The sequence below is a fragment of the Ambystoma mexicanum genome, chromosome 8 (genome assembly GCF_040938575.1).
Source record: "Ambystoma mexicanum isolate Mex_15411 chromosome 8, UKY_AmexF1_1, whole genome shotgun sequence".
NCBI classification, from domain to species: domain Eukaryota; kingdom Metazoa; phylum Chordata; class Amphibia; order Caudata; family Ambystomatidae; genus Ambystoma; species Ambystoma mexicanum.
Genome location: NC_090929.1, coordinates 1,563,134,241 through 1,563,153,453, shown reverse-complemented (window position 1 = coordinate 1,563,153,453; position 19,213 = coordinate 1,563,134,241).

The window sequence follows — 19,213 nt, the reverse complement described above, 5'->3', positions numbered from 1 at the left end:
AGACATCCCTGTGTCACTGCACTAAAGATGCTGTGTGACACAACAATGAAAAGATGATGCCTATGGCGGTGTCTTAAAACACTAACCAAACAAAATATAGACAGAAAACAAACAATTAAGTTCAAAGCCCCTAAGTTTAGCAAAAGAGCTGGAGGGCACATTCCTGAGAATTCTCCCCAGGGAATACCATGGATGGAAAGGCTGGTCAGCGTGCAACGCTCATGCCCCAAACAGGCTGATGCAGTAGAGCGAGTTCTCCAAGACTCCGCCAGAGAGCTTTAAGGAATACGTGCGCAGGAAGACCAAGAAGGAAAGTGTACTCTTCTCAAAAGCACCCTGCAGGGGTGGCTTCTTCCTGGGGAAGCCGACTGACGGTAGGGGTCAGTCAGACCCTTGCACCGGCAGCAAGGACACCTAGGCTCTTGTATCTACCGGCTTAACGGCCGAGGGGCCTAAGGCCCCCTACCTGTTCCACCGCCGAGTGTTAGGTAAGAATTAGTGGAGTCCAACTGGTGAGGGGACTACACAAGACTATCTTTTTGGTATTGGGTAACCCACCTTTTTAATATAGGCCTGTACTACACAAGTTGATAGTGTGACTGTGCAGCCAGGCTTATCTTAAGAGGGGTAGTGTGAGCTTTAAAATTGAATCAGTAAGTGCACGTTTTATATTTAAATAATTATTTATAATATACACAAGGTTTAAATGAGCATTCTTTAAAAGGTTTTATCCACTAGTAACATTCAAAGTTTGGATTCAGTTTGTAAAAGACAAAAGTTGGTAAATACTTTTCTTATGCTAACATATTCTGGCACACGGTTGTGACTTCAGTTAAGGTCAGTATTGCACTTATTTTCAGTTAGCAATTCAGCTATTGAGTTGTAAAGGAAGGAAAGATTAGAATCGGAATTAGAGCATACTTTCCACAGTGTAAAACAATTACAATCTCCCAAAGGGTGACAGATTCTTTTATCCCAGCAATAGGTGTCCACAATTATAACCTATGAGGGAACGAGTACTGCCAAATCCAGTAGGGTTAGAAGGGTTACTTTACCGAGCCAGGACAGCCAAAGTTAATGGACAAAGTCAATACTTCTGATGCACTTCTGAGATAAAGTCTTGACAAAGTTATTAAGTTAGCAGAAATCGCAGTAACTCAATTGAGCTACTTTATAGAGAGCACAAGCTGTTCAGGCCAGTGCAGGGGATTTGATATCAACTCCAAAGTGGAACAAAAGCACTTCACGAGATAGGAAGCGCAATTTATGGCTAAACAGTGAACACACCAAGCCCCACAGTACCTGTGATTCGAAGATAAATGTTCCAGCTGGTTGCCTCCTTGCTACAGATTGGCAGACCCATGGTCGTGGTAACAAAAGGAAGGTCATCTGGCGGGATACTGCGGCAGTATTCTAGAGAGGGACTCCTCGGCTACGGATATACTTTCTTTCAGCTGCACTTTTTGGCGCCTTTTCCTAGGCATCAATGACGAACGAATATCTCTGGTTGGAATAAGCTTGCTCCCTCGGTCCTGGACTCTGGATCAAGATTTATTTCCTGTCTCTGTAGGGTCCTCGGGATGCCCATGACGATTTGGCCGAATTCAGACTTTGCAAGACTATGCACTAGTCAATTGACACAGGACCCCTGGCATTGGGCTTCTGTAGCTCTGGTGAAGCACAGCAAGTCTGAGGATGCGCCAAATGGAAGCTTGTCTTGAGGCTAGTTGGTCCCACCAGCCCAAGGTAGGAAGTCGCCCCGTACAGATCTTATCAGTCGATATGGACACTGGGTCAGCAAAGCTGCAGTGCTTCACCTGGCATTCGCGGTCCAGGAGGGTGCTGCTGAAGTCTCGTCTTCGGAAGTTCCTCTCCAGTGGTCGACTCTGCCTCTCGTCCCAAAAACCTCACTTTTTATGTGATTTCCTATTCATTCAGTCTATGCTGTCAATCACACAGCCGGGTGGCTGTCCCTACAGGACAGCCAGCTGATCAATCGCAACTGGTTTCACTCAGGCACACTTGGAGACAAAGGATAGGGACGTTTCGGGACCCTCCCTCACTTCCTGCCTTTCTAGACACACTGGAGCTTGAGCGCGTTTCCAGGTTGAAGCCCGCCAAAGGCAAAACACGCAAACCTGCATCAACTAACAGAATGAATGCCAGATGAAACTAACAAACAGAAAATGTCAAAGACGGGGGGCAATTTTGGGGAAAATGGACATCCATGGGTGCTGTACTGCTGCTGAGGGTTCAGCCTGTGGGAAAGATGCACACTGGTAGTAAAATTAAACCACTGCCACCAGTCATTTAAAGTTGGTTAGTGTAACAAAAAATGTTACATGAGATGTGGGATACTGAGTAACCCCCCAACACTCCGCATAGGGTGGTGTGTGCTGGCCCCACAAAGATAAAAGTAAGACTGGAATAATCTTACTATTCTTGGGAACGGTAGTTCACCCAAGAAAATGTATTGAAACATTCCGAGAAGTCCAAGGGACCTTTCAGTGGCACTGCACCGAAGGTGCCTATGGAGTTTGTCAGACTCCATAAAACCCAAAAATCCTAGTCGGAAAAAGCACACACGTGAGAAAAAGGTCTCACTGTTCAGGTGGAATAAGTCACAAGCCCCGAGTCCAGCAAAAGAGCTGGGGGTAGGGGGGTCTCCAAGTTTCAAGGGAATTGGCACATAGATGAAAATACTCCCTGACACTGAGGGGCCTACAGGCTCTAGTACTGGGCCACACGCCTGAGGGGGTGCCTACACGCAGCGCAGAGCGCACTACCAGCCTCCTAGCTGAGGGTCAATTGCCTACTAGGCCCCCGCCTGAGGTGCGGGGTTGGGCAGCACCAATGTGTCCAGCATGCAGGCCGAGCCTAGGCCCACGTCGTCCAGTGGCAAGTGCGGAAGGCACAGACAAAATGGCGGTGTGCACAGACAAGATGGCGCCCAGGACAGAAGCCTGCCAACAGGGCGAACCGCAAAGGCGCAAGCCTGTGGCCAGAGCAGATTGGGATCCTATGACTCCGTTCACGTGGACCACGTCATACCAGACTTTCTCGAGTCAGCCAAGGTACCATGAGGGCATGTACTCGCAATGTGGGAGCTGACACCAGGCCTTTAATCAGTCACAGCTGGGGCCGGTCCAGCCTGCTTGCAAGGATAATTTTTTTGACAAATGTTTGACACTCATGCGGTCTCCACAGATGTGACACATCCTCAAGGGCATAATCCAGGAGATGTTGCCTGCAACCTTTAGCACCTCCTCCACCGTTGCCCATGACTCAGGTAATTCAGGTAGCAGCGCCTACACCCCAGCGCCTGGGTCTGGCAGAAATAATACCTGCGGACCTAGGAGCCCCTTCTAACACAGGTGACCAACAAGACACTGATGAGGAGCAGCAAGACACTCCTTCCTCAGCGTGGGCATTCTATGATAGGATTGCAAGGATAGCTGGTGGAAGTGCTCAACATTATATCAGAATCAAGATCTGGCATCGCATTGCAAGCCAATGCCGATGCCATCCTGGCAGCAGCTAACTAATGGCTGTGGAGAGAGATAGCAGGCTTCTTGCTGGATATCCCAGCTGCCAAACAAGCCTCTTTCAGGTGGGGAGGTGACTCACAGAAGCAAAACTCGAGGCACAGGACATCATGGAGTCCACGGTGGTGCACATAGATACTGTGAGCAGGGCGATCTGTGTGGCAACTGACATGAGAAGGACGGCATGGCTCAAGGCAACCAGATTCAATTCTGATATTCAGGACAGGATCCTAGACCTACCCTTCAAGGGCAGTGACTTGTTCCACTCCTCTACGTAAAAGAGCCTGCAGGCTCGGCACAATATAAACAAGTAAACCTAGACAAGAGCAGCTCACAGACAGCTAAGTCCCTGGCCTTTCTCCAATCTAGTAGTCAAAACCTTCTCACAGGGCCACTCTTGATCAGACTGAGGCTGATCCTTAAGCGGTTTCTGGCGTTTCCAGGACTACTGGTCCAGGCAACAGGACCAGTCACCCAATCAACATAGGCGAAAAAAACAGAAGTCTTTGCACAAGGGCTTTTTTTCAGTTCTCTCCCCCCCCCCCCCCCCCCCAAAAAAAAAGCAATGATGGCTCTTCAGAACCACAGCACCCCAGTCGGAGGCAGTCTGGCCCTGCACAGCCAAGCTTGGTTCAGACTCGTGGGTGATTTTGGTGGTCTCCTCGGACTTCCGCTGCCATCTGCCCCCTGTGCCGCACCCCCGCAGATCGGGACTCCTTCACTCTTGTCTGAGATTTGTTCCCAGTTGGAGAGCGAGGCGGTGGAAGAGGTTCCTCTTCCTCAGCAGGTGCACAGCTTTTACTCCTGCATCATTGCCATTCAAAAGAACCAGGAAGGCCTACAGGCGGTCCTAGATCTTTCCTTCAATCTATACCTACCTCTGCAGAAGTTCAAAATGGTAACACCAGCGCTTACAGTGGACACGCTGTGTGGGTGGGGGGGAGGGGGCGGGGTGTTCACTTAACATGAGACTCACATTTGCATGCCCCCCATAGTGCAGTCCCATTGATCCTTCCCCAGGTTCTGGGTCATGGGATTGCACTTTCATTACAAGGTGCTGCCGTTCGGCCTGAACTCTGTGCCAAGGGTATTCACAAGACTGATGAACGCAGTGGCATCCCTGCTCGGGTCGGAAGGCATCCATATGTATCCTTACCTCGACTGGTTAGAGGGGAGTCCCAGGAGCAGGTCAGGTACTCAACGACCAGACTCATGACTGCACTCTACGAACTGGGGTTCTCAATCAACTTCCAGAAGTCACAGCTCTACCCTACAAAAACTCTGGTGTTTCTGGGGCAGCTGTGGACACTGAGAAGCAGAGGGTGTTCCCCCACAGGGGACAAGGGAGCAGCAGTCAAAGCTTCTGTTGCTCACTTCCTGAGCAGAACTATGGCCTGGTGGTACCAGCAGCTGCTAGTACTGGTGGCATGCCTCCTCGCTATCCCTTACACCAGGCTGTGAATGAGGAGATGGCAGGTGCATTTTGCAGCATCCTGGGACCAGGAGTCTGGTCATCCGGGAGCCTGGTCACTATACCTGCGTTCCTACAGCAAGACCTCATGTGGGGGCAGGATGCAAACCTCATGGTGGGCAGACCATTCAGACTGCCTCTGACAGATCATACTATGATTACGGACTCCTCACTCCATGGGTAGGGGTGCTACCTTGGAGACTCATTCAGTACATGGTCTCTGGTCCAATACCGCCAGCAAAACATCAGTTGGTTGGAGATGGCCATTTGGCTCGGACTCGAGGCACTCCTGCCATTAATCAGGAGCTGTACAGTTTGCGTTTGGACGGACAACTCTACCTGTATGTATTACATAAACGAGCAGGGGGGCACATGATCACTCCCCCCCAGCCACCCATGCAGACTGGCCCTCAGCATCTGGGAGTGGGCGATCGAGCAGGACACCTGGATCTCAGTGTTGCATCTGCTGGGAGAATGGAACCTCGAGGCGGACAGACTCAGTTGCATGGGCTCTGACAATTACGAGTGGCAGCTGAACACGAGAGTCAGAGATTTTCAGCAGGTGGGGTCACCTGATCATAGACCTGTTTGCGATTAGAGAACCGCACTTGTCAGCAGTTTGCCTCCTGGAGGGAGGGAGGAGAGGAGCAGGGCGCGGCTCCCTCAGGGACACGCTCCAGATCCCCTCGATTGGGATGTGGGGTACCCTTTTCCTCCTCCACTCATCTACAAGGTTGTTTGCAAGATTAGACAATCGCGTCGGCTGTGTCTCATCCTCCTAGCGCCGCAGTGGCCAGCCAGGCCTTGGTTCTCAGACCTACAGCAGCTGTCAGCCCAACCAGAAGTCCCCCTCCCACTCAGTGGGGGCCTGCTCCTGGTGCAGCCAGTGGGGGTGTGATTCACCCTTGCATGGAGAGGCTAGCCCTAGCAGCCTGGTACCTGAGGCTTCTGGTCCAAGTAAAACTGAGTGAACCCACTATCCTTCATCCTGGTGTTTCTTTTTCTGCATACTTAGCCAGATCAGGGATCCAGGTTGGCACCTGCAGAACATACCTAGCGACCACCAGTGCATACAGGAGCTCGGACAGGTTCACCTTCTCGGCTAATCCAGTGGTGAAGAGGCATCTAGCGGGATTGACCAGGCTTTACCCGCTTGTGACGCCCGCACCCATTCTGGGATCTTAACCTGGTTTGTGGCGCCCTTGCGCACCCCATTCAAGCCTATGGCCACAGTGGACGTCAAATTGGTCATGCCCATAACAGCACTACTAGTGGCTCTTAATTCAGCTCGCAGAGTTGGCGAGAATTAGGCTCTGGTGGCTTCCAAGCCCCACACTGTTTCATCTGGACACAGTCGTATTCCACACGCACCCCAGGTTCCTACCAAAAGTGGTCTCCTTTTCCACATTAACGAAGAGATTGTGCTCCCCACTTTCCAATTCCCAAGGAAGTCTCCGAAAAGGCTCTCCACTGTTTAGACATCAGAAGAACTTTTAAATTCTATCTCGACGGGACCAAGGCCTTTCACTTGACCAATGCCTTATTTGTCGCATTTGGAGGCATAATGCCTGGACAACAAGCGTCCAAGGCATCAATAGCCGGATGGATGACTGCCATCCAAGAGGCATTCAAGGCTCAGCGCAAGGAGTCAGCAAGGGGCATGCATGCTCATGCTATAAAGGCAAAGGCAGCGGCTGTTACCTTCCAACGTCACGTGCTGTGGCAAGTAATGTCATGATCTCTGCTTCCAAAAGGTCAGGGTTTTCCCAACTCCCTTGGAAGCAGATCCATAACCCAGGTTCCGAGTGCCAACCAGTCCCAATTGGGACCTTTTGGACCCAGTCCTGGCGCCAGTGGCACCAGGCTCATAAATATGCCCAGTCCCAGCGCTGGAAGCGCCGGGCTCATAATGCTTGGGTGGACTTACCTGCAGCAGACCATGCTGCTTACTTGCCTGCCAGTTGAGTCTCTGATCCTCTTCTGTTTGGAACTACTTTTCCTGTTGGGTGGGGCAGGAGCCACTCCCTAGATTCAGAACACTGGAACTCTTCTGGAAAGCAGGAACTCTTTTCTTACCTAGGCGTGGCTGTGGAAGGAGACACCTAAGCACTACAGGAGGCTATTTAAACCACACCCGATGGATGAATCTTGCTTTGCGTTATTCTGCATCCTCAGCAGCAGAACGCTCATCGTGTCTTCTGCATCTGATCCTGGGCCTAAGGAAAAAGGCTTACCATTCTGAATCCAGTCTTCAGCAACACCTATAAAGACAAGAAAGAACAGGTTAGCATTACGGTCTTCAGTGACAGCTCTTCACTTGCCTGGTCCATCGGCTGTCACCAACGCCTCGCGCTGCATTCCGGCATCTGAAAGACAAAGGCTTACCTACTCTTCGTGCGCTCCGGAGGTCTTCACACTGCATTCCGGCATCTGAAAGACAAAAGCTTACCAACTCTTCGCATGCTCCGGAGGCCTTCGGCGCTGCATCCCGCATCTGAAAGACAAAACAAAGTGCGTTTAAAGACATTGGGGAACTTTAATACTCACGTGCCATTACTCCTTTCCACATCTAACCCAGTGGGTATTCCGGCACCCTGCAGCCGCCCCGAACTTGTACCTGCAAAATAAAACGACAGTTAGAGCGCATCGTGAAGCAGGCAACAAGCGCTTACTTACGTGCTTCCAGGCGCTTCTACTCATCACACGGGCTCCATCTTCAACTCACTTCAGCCCGCCATCCGCCATCGCCGGAACCGTGCAAAACAAGAGACATCATTACTAAAGACTTTAAAGACATTAGAATTACTCGAAACTTACCGTTCGTGCAGTAAACGACGGACAGCAGTCCTCTGAAGTCAAGAGGCCTGCTCCCCTTATCCAGTGAAGAAACTGGTTACAGCACCCTGCCTCGAGGCAGATGGAGAGCACGGCGTTCACTTACCTAAGGTGAGAGCGTTAACCTTTGGGGTTCTACAGGAGAAGAGAAAGGGAAGAAGAGAGAGACATTCAATAACCCAGTTCATTAATCCCACATTTTCTATCTGCAGACATCTTACCCCTCGAGCCAGACATACAGTGCACAGAGGTCCAGCCCAAAGAGCCAGCCGTGTGTTACACATCACCTTTGAAGATACGGTATACGCCCAGTCAAGACCGGCGCCTCTACGGGAATCAGGTGAGCGTTACAAGTAATTAGCATGGCTGCGACATGGGCCACCCCATTGGCCTTCTGCAAGCACTACTGTCTGGATACCAGCGCCAGGGCTGATGCAGCATTTGGCCAGGCTGTCCTCCATAATCAATTTGCATAGAGTATGAAGCTCTCCTCCCAGGACGTTTTCATCAGTTATAGTTGCCCATATAGGATGGAGGAAAGGGGATGGGATGGGATGGGATGTAGGAGTAATTGTTACTCACCAGAGTAACAAGCATACTCCTATTCCATAGTCTCCTTTTCTTCCATAAATCCCACCATCCTCCCCCTATAATAAAAGCAGGTAGGTTGAACAGTTCAATACAGCCGACGCGTGAAAGGGGACTGAGGTCTGGTGTCAGTGGGCGGGGTAAGCGGAGTGCATGCTCCGAGGACCGCGATCCTGTGCATATACATTTATTTTCTGGTGAAAAAAGGTTCCGCTCCTGTCCCTAGCGAGGGACGACCTGACGGCACAATGTTGTTTGTATGAATTCAGCAACTACTAAACTTTTATTTCCAAAGTAAATTCTGAGTAGACTGTAGTAGCCACCAACAGTGGCGGAACAAGCTTTATGATAACCCGGCTCTTGCAGCAAGCCAGAAACTGCTCTTTACAGTAGAAAATACCACATCCCAAACAATATGGAACTATTTATTGGTGCCTGGATTTGGGAATGCTCGTAAACATCGTGGGTTTTTTTTGGCCGAAGTTTACATTATTTTTTTAATTTACTGGCTCGTGGTGGTTTATTTTTTCAACAGGCTATTTTTCTTGCAACTGCCAGAGGTTGCTTACCTTACGTGCAATTCCAAGGTTTCTGGTGTTCTAGTTTGTTCCACAGAAGCTCGATACTTACTGATCCCTCAAGAGCAGGCTCCTCCATCAAATGCAAGCTAAAAGATGATCCCTCCAACGAGCCATTGACTTGCACTGTGGTTATACCTAATGGGGACTCTCGAGTCTGTAGCGGCAGGGATGGTGCACTTGGGAAGGGGTCTAGGCTTAATATGTGCCAGGTTGACGGGCTGTTTTATAACCATTGATGTATTTCTCATTGCTGTTCAGTGACTGGTTTCCAGACCCACTCACATGATTGTTCGGTTCGGTTCTCAAGCCAATCCTCAGAATCCAAATCCACTTTTCCAGTTGGATAGGTTAGTATGGACCCCTAGAGGCGCTCTACAACCTCCTCTCGGTTCTATCCAAGCAGTCTGTCCGTGGGTTGATGAGAATTTGACTAAATCCTCAAACGTTTACTAGATGGTGGCAAGTTCATCCCTTGGAAGTTGAGCTTCATTATTCTCAGATGTCTGTACAGTACCACAGGCTATTTCCCATTCTGAGATGTACCTTTATAAGTGAGCTGATATCTAGTCTGATACCAAAGTTGCATCTGTAGTTTCTACACTGCTGGATTAGGTTCACACACAAAAATCAAGTCATAGGTCAAGTGTAGGGAGTCTCTCATGGTACCATAGTTTCCAGTCTAGGGTTTTCCTGTGTCCGGTTCCTCCTTTTGTACAGTGCTCAATATTGGAAAAACGGATTGTGCTTATTGCAAAGTCAGTTTCCACAGCATTTTAGGGTTATTGACCTTTGGGGATTGTGTGGATAATGCTAAATTTCTTTATTGTTGTGGGCCAAGCTGAAGAGCAGGAGAGACACAAAGGGTTGGATAGCCAGGTTTTGGGGCTGGCATCTTTTAACTGTAACGCAGTACTGTGAGTTAGGGTCTGTGTGCCCATTGGAATTAGTCCTTGGTCGGGTGTTCAAAAAGACACGTTTTGCGAAATTGGAGAATTCTGGGGGTTTTCCAAACAGATAAGCGATACAGTTCCAGAGGGTGGAGGCGTGACAGGATTGTTTGCGGGTCCTCTTTGTAGACTGAGTTGTGATTCAAGCAGGTTGTTCAGTTTGCCACACGAGCAGCATGTGCCCCAGATATGTGGGGCTAAGCCGCCAGGTGTGCTTATGAGCTACTAGTAACTGCTTCGAAGAGGTGAATGCAGTCTTCAACAGTATTGGGACCTGGAGGGGAAGCCAATGTAGTTTGTATAGGATGCAGATGATTTAGTAAAATTTCAACACATCCATAATACGACGTGGTGGACTGCTATTAGGGGAGCCAAGTGAGTGCCTGGGAGCCCTGTCAGGAAGACATTTCTCCCATTGATGTGCGAGACAAGGCACTGCCCGACAGTCCGAAACCCCTGTGGCAGGATTAAGAGTTTGATATTGCAAAGGGAGAAACCATGAAGCCAAACAGTTTGGGCCGCCTTAGCTATGTTTTTGTGGAAGGACCGGCTGCTGTCAAGGGTGAAGCCCAAGGATAATCCGAAAGATGTCGTTATAGACGCATAGCATTGTGCTATTGTTGGGCCAGTTGTTTAGCGGTGGGACAAATTTGGTCTTAGATGGGTTAAGTTTGAGTTAGGCAGTCAACATCTTGGATTAGATGATGGCTAGGTAAGTCTTCTACCTTGGAGACCCCCAGCTCTTTTGCTGGACTTTAGGACTTTTAATTTCTAACATGTAGAGATTGAGACCTTTTCCCCACTCTGAAGGTATTTTTCTGTGATTTGGACTGTTTCTTTTGACTTTGAAGTCTGACACACTCCATAGGCCTCATATTTGCACTGTGACGCACATCACCTTCAGTGCAGTGGCACAGGGAAGTCTCAGATTTCCCAAAGTTTTAAAAACCTGCTCTTGGTGAAACTGTTTCCAAGAGCAGTGAAGTGAAATTGACTTTACTTACATTTTGTAACTTTCTAGACCCAGCGCACACTATCTTACCATAGGGTGCCGTAGGGTTACTTAGTATCCCCTTTGTCTAGGTTCTCATGTAACCTTTTTGTTACCCTCTCTACAATTAATGGCTGGTGGCTGTGGTTTACATTTTTCTACCATTGTGTGTTTTTATCGTGGACTGCTTTCGCAGCTGCAGTAAGGCACCCATGGGTGCCCATTTGGTCCAAATGGCCCAGGTCTTCTTTTTTTCGCCATTTCTTGTTGGAAAGGTCCTGCTTGAGATTTACTCTGTGTGCCAAACCAGGTTTGGTCCCTTTGTTAGTTTTGTCTTTGGCAGGATTCACGAGTGAAGACCGCCTCTGGCTCCAGTATGTCTGGCAGGGGCAGGAAATGAGAGAGGTGCCCGAAACTCCCTATGCTTAATCCCCTTGGTTACAGGAATGCACCCAAAGATGATTGGCTGGTTGGCTGTCCTTGGAGGTCAGCCACCCTGCTGTGATTGACAGCTAGGCTCGATTGAATGGGAGAAACCTGCATAAAAGGTGAGGCTTTTTGGCTTGGAAGGCAGTTGACCACTGGACGAAGGAATCCGAAGAACCTGGAAGAGAGGCCTGCTGCAACTCCTGGAACATTGCCCGGTGAAGCGCTGCTGCAGTTGTGCTGAAGCTCTGAATTGGTTTAGACTAGAAAAGCCCTGCAATGAAGACTTCTCCCCTTGGGTTGGTGGGACCAATCAACCACAAAGGGAACTCGTTTGGACATCCTCTCTGTACTGGCTGTACTTCCGCTGCTGCTGCAGGAACTGGAGTGCCAGGGATAGGAATACCAAACTGAGTGGAAGTTGGACCCGAGTGCAAGGATGGCCCTCCAGACTTCCCTGAAGCAGGACTGACAAGACTGAGCCACCTCAACAGAGTGCTGGACCCCAGATGTGAGTCTGAAGTGGTACCCGAGAACTGCAGTGTTGCTATTTGCTGCCAGACGTGAAGAGCTGAAACCACGAAGTGCAGCTGAATTGAAGTTTGCCCATTGCTGCCGCTGACCACCTCATTGCAGTGCCGGAGTCCCCAGACGTCCTCCCTCTTGTCCCCACGACTGAGGCCCAGGAATAGGATCTGCAGAGCTGTACAGGAACAGAAGCCAACTGGCACCATTTCTTATAACCAAAGGTATTGTAAAGTTGAGAGGACTTTCCTCTTGTTGTGTAGCCTTACTTGCTCTCAGTAGAGACCTGTCTTGGTTGCCCTTGCAGAGATGCTTACAGCTTTGCCCATCATAAGCCTCCCAGCTTGTGGCCCTTCAAGTGAATCTTATTTCTACAAACCTTTCAAAAACCATTGTGCAAGACTTTTGCTTACCTGCAAAGAAGATCTTCAGCTCCCCTAGACTTTGCCCAACTAACATTGGGTGTCCTGGCTCCCTGATACTCATCTTATCTTTGACTCTGTGCCTTCACCTTTCCCCCAGGAAAGGGTTACATTTACTTGACATTGAAGGTTTTAAAAGTACTTACCGATTTATGAATTATTTGTTACTTAGTTTTATTCCCCAATCTAACCTTTGCACCAAACTCAGTATTGCTCTAAATGTAAGTGATAAATCAATGTCCACCGTGTCCTAGCTATTTAAGTCACCGTTTGCTGTAGGAAGTGTCTGTGTGCCATCCCCACTGGGTATCATCTGAATTAGAGAAAGTGTGCTTTGAAGTGTATTATAATTGTTAAATGCTTTGCTTCCTTCTGAAGAAGGCTTATATAACTGACTGTTAATCTAATAATTGTTTAATCAAGAAACCTTGCGTGTAAGGGTTTGAGTAACTGTCACTGTGAAACTATTTGTTACGACCCTACTGCTCACATTGACCCCTCTTGAGATGAGCTTGGCTGCGCAGCCACACTACCAACATGTGCTGTACAGACTTTTACCAACGGTTGGGTTCCTATTGCCAGGAGATCAAGGTTGCGGTAGTCTTCCAAAGCATACTGCACACAATCTTGCCTAACAGTAATCACTGAGACTGAGGTCCTATGGGCTATTTACTCCCATGTACAACGGAGTATAGTCTGCTTTATTAGAGGATGGCTATACCTGGATCTTTGAGCAGTGTGAGAAGAGGCTCCATGTTAGTATTAAAAGGATCAGTGAGACCATGGAGCCTTGGGGTCTCCACAGAGAAACTTGAAGTCCGAAAACAACGTGTACATCTGGACGGCCTGGTGTCTGCCCAATTGGTAGAAGGTAAACCAATTCAGGACAGTACCAGAGAATCTCATCCTGTCAAGGAGGGAGAAATGGCTATGGTGGTCAACTGTATCAAATGCAGCCAGAGGTCAAAGACGAGGTATGAATCACCCGTATCCATGATTTGGAGGGCATCATCCACCACCTGCATGGTGGCTGGCTCGCTGTTATATTTGTGGTGGAACCCAACGGAGTTATTTAGGTGGTGTAGTGTTTGATTCTGGCAAGTAGTTGTGTAGCTACTTGTTCCAAGATTTCGACAAACTAAGTGTGCAGTGGGCTGGTCATCTGGATCCAGAATCTGTTTATCTAAAGTGCCTTTGTGAGACTAGTCTTCAGGGCGTTTGGGAATTCTCCATCTGTGATGAAGGCATTCATAATTCTGAGCAGTGCGTTGAGCGCCAGGCCATCAATTGTTTAATGATGGAGGCCAGGATTTTATCATCGGAGTAGGAAGTAGGTTTAAGGGAGGCAATTGTTTTAGAGGTCTGTTGGAGAGAGGAGTGTTCAGTCCAGAGGGGCACTGTGCATGCCGGGGCTCCCTGCGGCAGTCGCTGCACTTGGGGATGGTCGCCCCATATGGGAAACAGCCGGCCAGGGACATTGCCCCTGACTACTAGAGCTCTATCTGGCCTGCATTACAGCTCTCCCTCCAGGAAAGGTCAGGGACCCTGCCGGGCCCCCTGTGACCACGGATGAACTTGGGGACGGTCGACCAACAAAGGATACAAATGCCCGAGCCGGGAGGCAGCACCCCCGGAGCTCTGGCTGCCCTGCATTACAGCTTTTCCCTCTGGCAACTGATGGGGACCCTGTCGGGGCTCCCTGCGACTGGCGCTAAACTTGAGGATGGTTGCCCAACATGGGAGACGGGCGCCAAAAGCCGGGCACATCACCACTGGCCATCCAGGAGTTCTGGCTGGCATCAGTTACAGGTTTTCCCTCCAGGGAGGGATGGAAAACCTGTCGGGGCTCCCTGGGACCGCCGCTGAACTTACGCCGCCAGCCGTCCTGGAGCTCTGGCTGGCCTGCAATACAGCATTTCCCTCTGGGAAGGGATGAGCACACTGCCAGGGCTCTTTGGGACTGCTGCTGGATTTTGGGACTGTCGCCCAACATGGGAGACAGGTGGCCAGGGGCAGTAGCTCTGACTTTCCTGGAGCTCTGACTGGGCTGTGTTACATCTTTTCTTTCTGGTGAGGCATTGGCACACTACCAGGGCTCCCTGGGACCGCCGCTGAACTTGGGTGTGGTCGACCAACACGGGAGACAGGTCCCCAAGACCGGGTGCAGCAGCCCTGACCGTCCTGGAGCTCTGCTTAGGCTGCATTACAGCTTTTCCTTCTGGGAACTGCCGGGGCTCCCTGCGACCGGTGCTGAACTTTGGGATGGTCGCCCAACATGGGGGACGGGCATCAAAGGCCAGAGGCAGCACTGCCGGCTGTCCCGGAGCTCGAGCTCAGCTGCGTTACAGCTTTTCTCTCCGAGGACGGTGGTGAACCCTGCTGGACTTTGGGATGGCTGATCCACATGGGAGACACGCACCCAAGGACTGGGACATCACCCCAGCCATCCTTGAGTTCTTCCTGGGCTGCATTCCAGCTTTTCCTTCCGGGGAGGGGGTTAGGATCCTGCCGGGGCTCCCTTGGACCACCACCACCACCACCACTGTACTTGGCGATGGTGGACTCACATGGGAGATAGGTGCCCAAGGCCAGAGATGTCACACCTGACCATCCTGGAGCTCTGGCCTGCGGAAAGGGGAGACATCATGGCCTCCCCTGACCCCAGGCATGGAAGGGGAAGTCCGCCCCTTCACTGCCTGGAGGTCGGAGTGATCAATGAGTCAGCGGGGGGGTGATCCACCCCCCAAGGTTAAGCAGTGTGGAGGACAAGGTTTCTCGCCCCCCTGCACTGGAAACGTAGTGCGGAGAACATTCTAGTCTTGCGACGCCTCAAACAATTCCTCAAATCCCAAAAATTCAGGATGATCATTTTGCACCATGTCCTCTACCAACTGGAGAAAGGTAATTACCTGGCAACCCTCGACTTGGGGGTTGCTTACTACCACATCCCCATTCATCACCAACACCGGAGATTCCTGTGTTTTGTCATGCAGGGAAGACCTTATCAGTTCAAGGCCCTACAATTTGGCCTTAAGTCGGCACTGATGGTGTTCACCAAATGCTTGGCCCTGGTGGCATCGCAAGGGTGTACAGAGATATCCTTACCTAGACTATTGGATAATCTTATCCTGCTTTCATGCGCTGGCAGTCCAGTAAACCGTGGTGACAATCCAAACCCATCAAACTGCCTCATCTTCCAGACCTGCTCTCCAGAGAAGGAGGGTCAATCCTGCACCATGACCGAGCGTCACTTGACCTCATGGCCTGGCTTCTGCAGCCCTCAAATCTGGTCACTACTCTGCCTTTGGAGTGTAGAATCATTCCAGCCAAGGCTAGGGCCTCCTCTACGCTAACTTGTTACAAACACAAGTGGAAGGGCTTTACAGTGTGGGGTCGGCCACATCTTCTGTACCTGCCCTCACTTGCCAAGTCTGCCCTTGCCCATGCATCTATCAAGGTCCACCTAGCCGCTATATCAAGGGCCTCGTCAGAACATTCTCTCCAGTGAAGGTCCCTGCCCCTGTGTGGGAACTGAATGTGGTACTGACAAAACTGATGGGCCCCCGTTTGTACCTAATGCATCGGCCTCCTTGAAGTTTCTGTCATGAAATGCAGGCAATCTCCTGCAAGCCTCTTTGTTCGATCCAGCCAAGGTGGTTCTGTGAAGTCATCCTTCCTTCATGCTAAAGGTCCCGTCGGACTCCTATCTCAACAAGCCTTTGGTTCTACCAGTTTTCTTTGCAAACACATCTTCTCCTGCTGAAATATCTTTGCATTCACTGGACGTTGCGCGTGCCTTAAAGTTCTATGTTGCACGCAAAAAGCACTTTCGAAAGACTGCTTAGCTTTTCTTCAGTTTTGAACCTGTGGGACATGGGAAGACTCTGTCTAAGGCTTCCTTCTCCAGGTGGCTCTCTGGCTGTATCTTGCATTGCCATCGTCTGGCCAACAGTGTGCTGCCAGGCCAGCCGAGAGTGCATTCCACCAGAGCCATCGCAGCGACTACAGCTTTTCTCTCTGGTGTTCCTCTGCGCAACATCTGCAGGGCTGCTACGTGGAGGTCTACCCGCACCTTCACAAGATTCTATTGCGTCGACAGGGATGCCAGGGAGGAGTCCTGGGTCGGCCAGGTAGTGCATCGCAACCTGTTTGTTTGAAGCAAATCTGTTTCAGGGGTAAGTGTATTGCTTCTGTTGAGCGTTGCCACTTCCCATGGTTGTGTATATGTATTGCTGTGTAAACTGGTTCATGAGCATGTGAATCCATGTAAGAAAGCATAAACTCAAACCCTCAAAATATCAGGGTGACATCTGCCCCGTGCACATCATTAAAGAAGCTGCCAAGGAACTAGCTCCCTTCATCACTTTCTTGACGCCTCCTTAAAAACCAGTACCGTCTCCAACAACAAAAGACGCCTGGATCCTCCCCTTACCAAAATAAACTATTTTAGAGCAGCCTATGTGCAGATTCAATAACATCTTGAAGCCAATAAACTCCTTGGTCTCAGGCAATCAGGCTTCAGACCCATACATGGTACTGAAACGGCCCTGCTTGATCTTAAGACACCGATTGAAGAATTCAAGGACAAAGGCAAACTTGCTGCATTCCTACTTCTAGGCCTATCTGCTGCCTTCGATTTGGTAAACCACCAAGTCAGCTGCACACTTTTTCGACAAAGCCAATAAATGGATCCAATCATTCCTAGATAATGGATGCATGAGGGTCTTCGCACTGGCAGTCGCGGCTGAACCATTGCCAGTTACCTGCAGAGTCCCACAGGGATCCTGTGTGTCTCCAACCCTATATAATGTATTTACTAAACCCTTGTTCGATGACTTTGACTATTTGGGTGTCACCTACACTAATTATGTCTGACGCCCAAATACTCATCCCCATCACAGGTGACTACACAACTCACTCTAAAGCAATAAATGACCTTTACATCATCATACAAGCATGGATCTCAAACTAAACAACAAACTGGATGCCAAATCTAACTCCTAACACCATTATGGTATTTACGGACGTAAAAACCCTGGGTATTCACCTAGATGCTGCACTAACATTAACTAAACAAATCAATGCAACCGCAGCCTCTACGGCTTATACATGTAAATTAATCACAGCCTGCAGACCGTTTTTAACCTCTTCAAACTGCATATCCGTTGCCAGAACACTAGTCCTATCTAAACTGGACTACTGCAACGCTCTTTACCTGGGCACCAAACACAAGAATATAAATAAGCAGCAAATAATGCAAAATAATGCCATCCGAGCAGCACTGGATATTCCCAGATCCCACCATATCATCATGACCAGGTGCAACCACCATTGGCTTTCCATCAATCCGAGAATCGCCTTCAAAACACTATAACCCACTAGTGCCTTGCGCTTCAAGAACCCAATTACCTCTCTGACAACTTCACACGACATGCATCCAACCGTCCCCCCAGATCTGCTCAACACTGCATCATCCCACCAGGCTGGAGGGAGCAGTTTCCCGGTCGTAGCAGCTAATCTGTGGAACACCTTACCTTTTTAACTGTTAAGCTGAACTTTCCTACTACACCTTCAGGAAAAATGCAAAAACCTGGCTCATTGAGCAAGAGACTTGGATACCGCCACCCACTGTACTAGACTTCAGACCTCACATGGCACCCCCTAATCTGTATACAACACTTACGTTTACATGTGTGCTCATGTGCACATTAACTCTGAGTATTATGTATATAATTATGTATCTAATTCTGTAGATATTTCCTTGTTTACCCACTTGTACTAAGCCTAATCTATGTATATTTCGTCCTGATTTTACTGTAATGCTGTAACCTATGTAAGATATGCGCCCAGACTCCTCAGGGCTTGGCTTGCGCTTTACAAATAAACAAAATCCCCATGCTGGACAACGAACAAGTTACTTCCTCTTAACTCCTGTTCTCCAACATGGGTCTTGCATGGATTCACATACAAGCCCTCCCTCCTGCCCCTCTCTGGATCATCTTCTTGGTTCCTACTGCCGTTTTATATGCACAACCAAATTTGAAGATGGCTTCCAGGGGTGCAGATTAGGAGGAGGAATGTCATTGGCTGGGGCACTATGACCCAAAATGACCGCAATAAGCTATAGACGAGACTGGCAGTTTTAGCTTTCAAGAAAAGCTGCTTTAATATTAGTGGATTCCCAGCCTGATGTCAGGGAATTTTCATGAGCATGTGAATGCATGTAAGACCCATGCTGGAGAACAGGAGTTACATGTAAGTAAATTGGTCCATATGCCCAAAAGGTCCAGGCTATAAAAGGCGTATTGGCCTTTATTAAATAACATAATGCTGATCTACAAAGAGTAAAATCCAAATTTCGAAATTGTGGGGTGATTGTGCACTGACGAATGGTGGAAAAAATTAACTAAAAAAATATAAAATGCAGTGGATCATCAGCAGAAGCATTGCAGAGTAGACATATGTTTGATAAATTGGTGGACCACTTGAATGTTATTGTTCTCAAAGGAATCCTATTTAACCTAGCTCTAGTAATGAGAACTCGCTCATATTTCAACTGAAACTAGCTCGGAGTGGGTGTGAATGATAAAGGAGTGTTTTGAACAAGATTTGAAAAGTTTGAACGGTTCCCTTTTTTTAGTCCTGTATTCAGTAATTCTTTTTTTTTTTAATTCTTAAATACTGTACCATCTAGATCACTAGGATTCATAAAGTGCTTCTAAATATTAATGTTTGCAAATAATGATTTACCATAATCTATTCTAGGACTGTTATTTTTATAGCACGCCAAAGCCTGTGGCCATGCAAGCGCCGAGAGACAGAAGTAGATGGTACAAAACTGCAAGAGTCGGTCATACTGGTTGAAAAGCACTGTTTTCACCT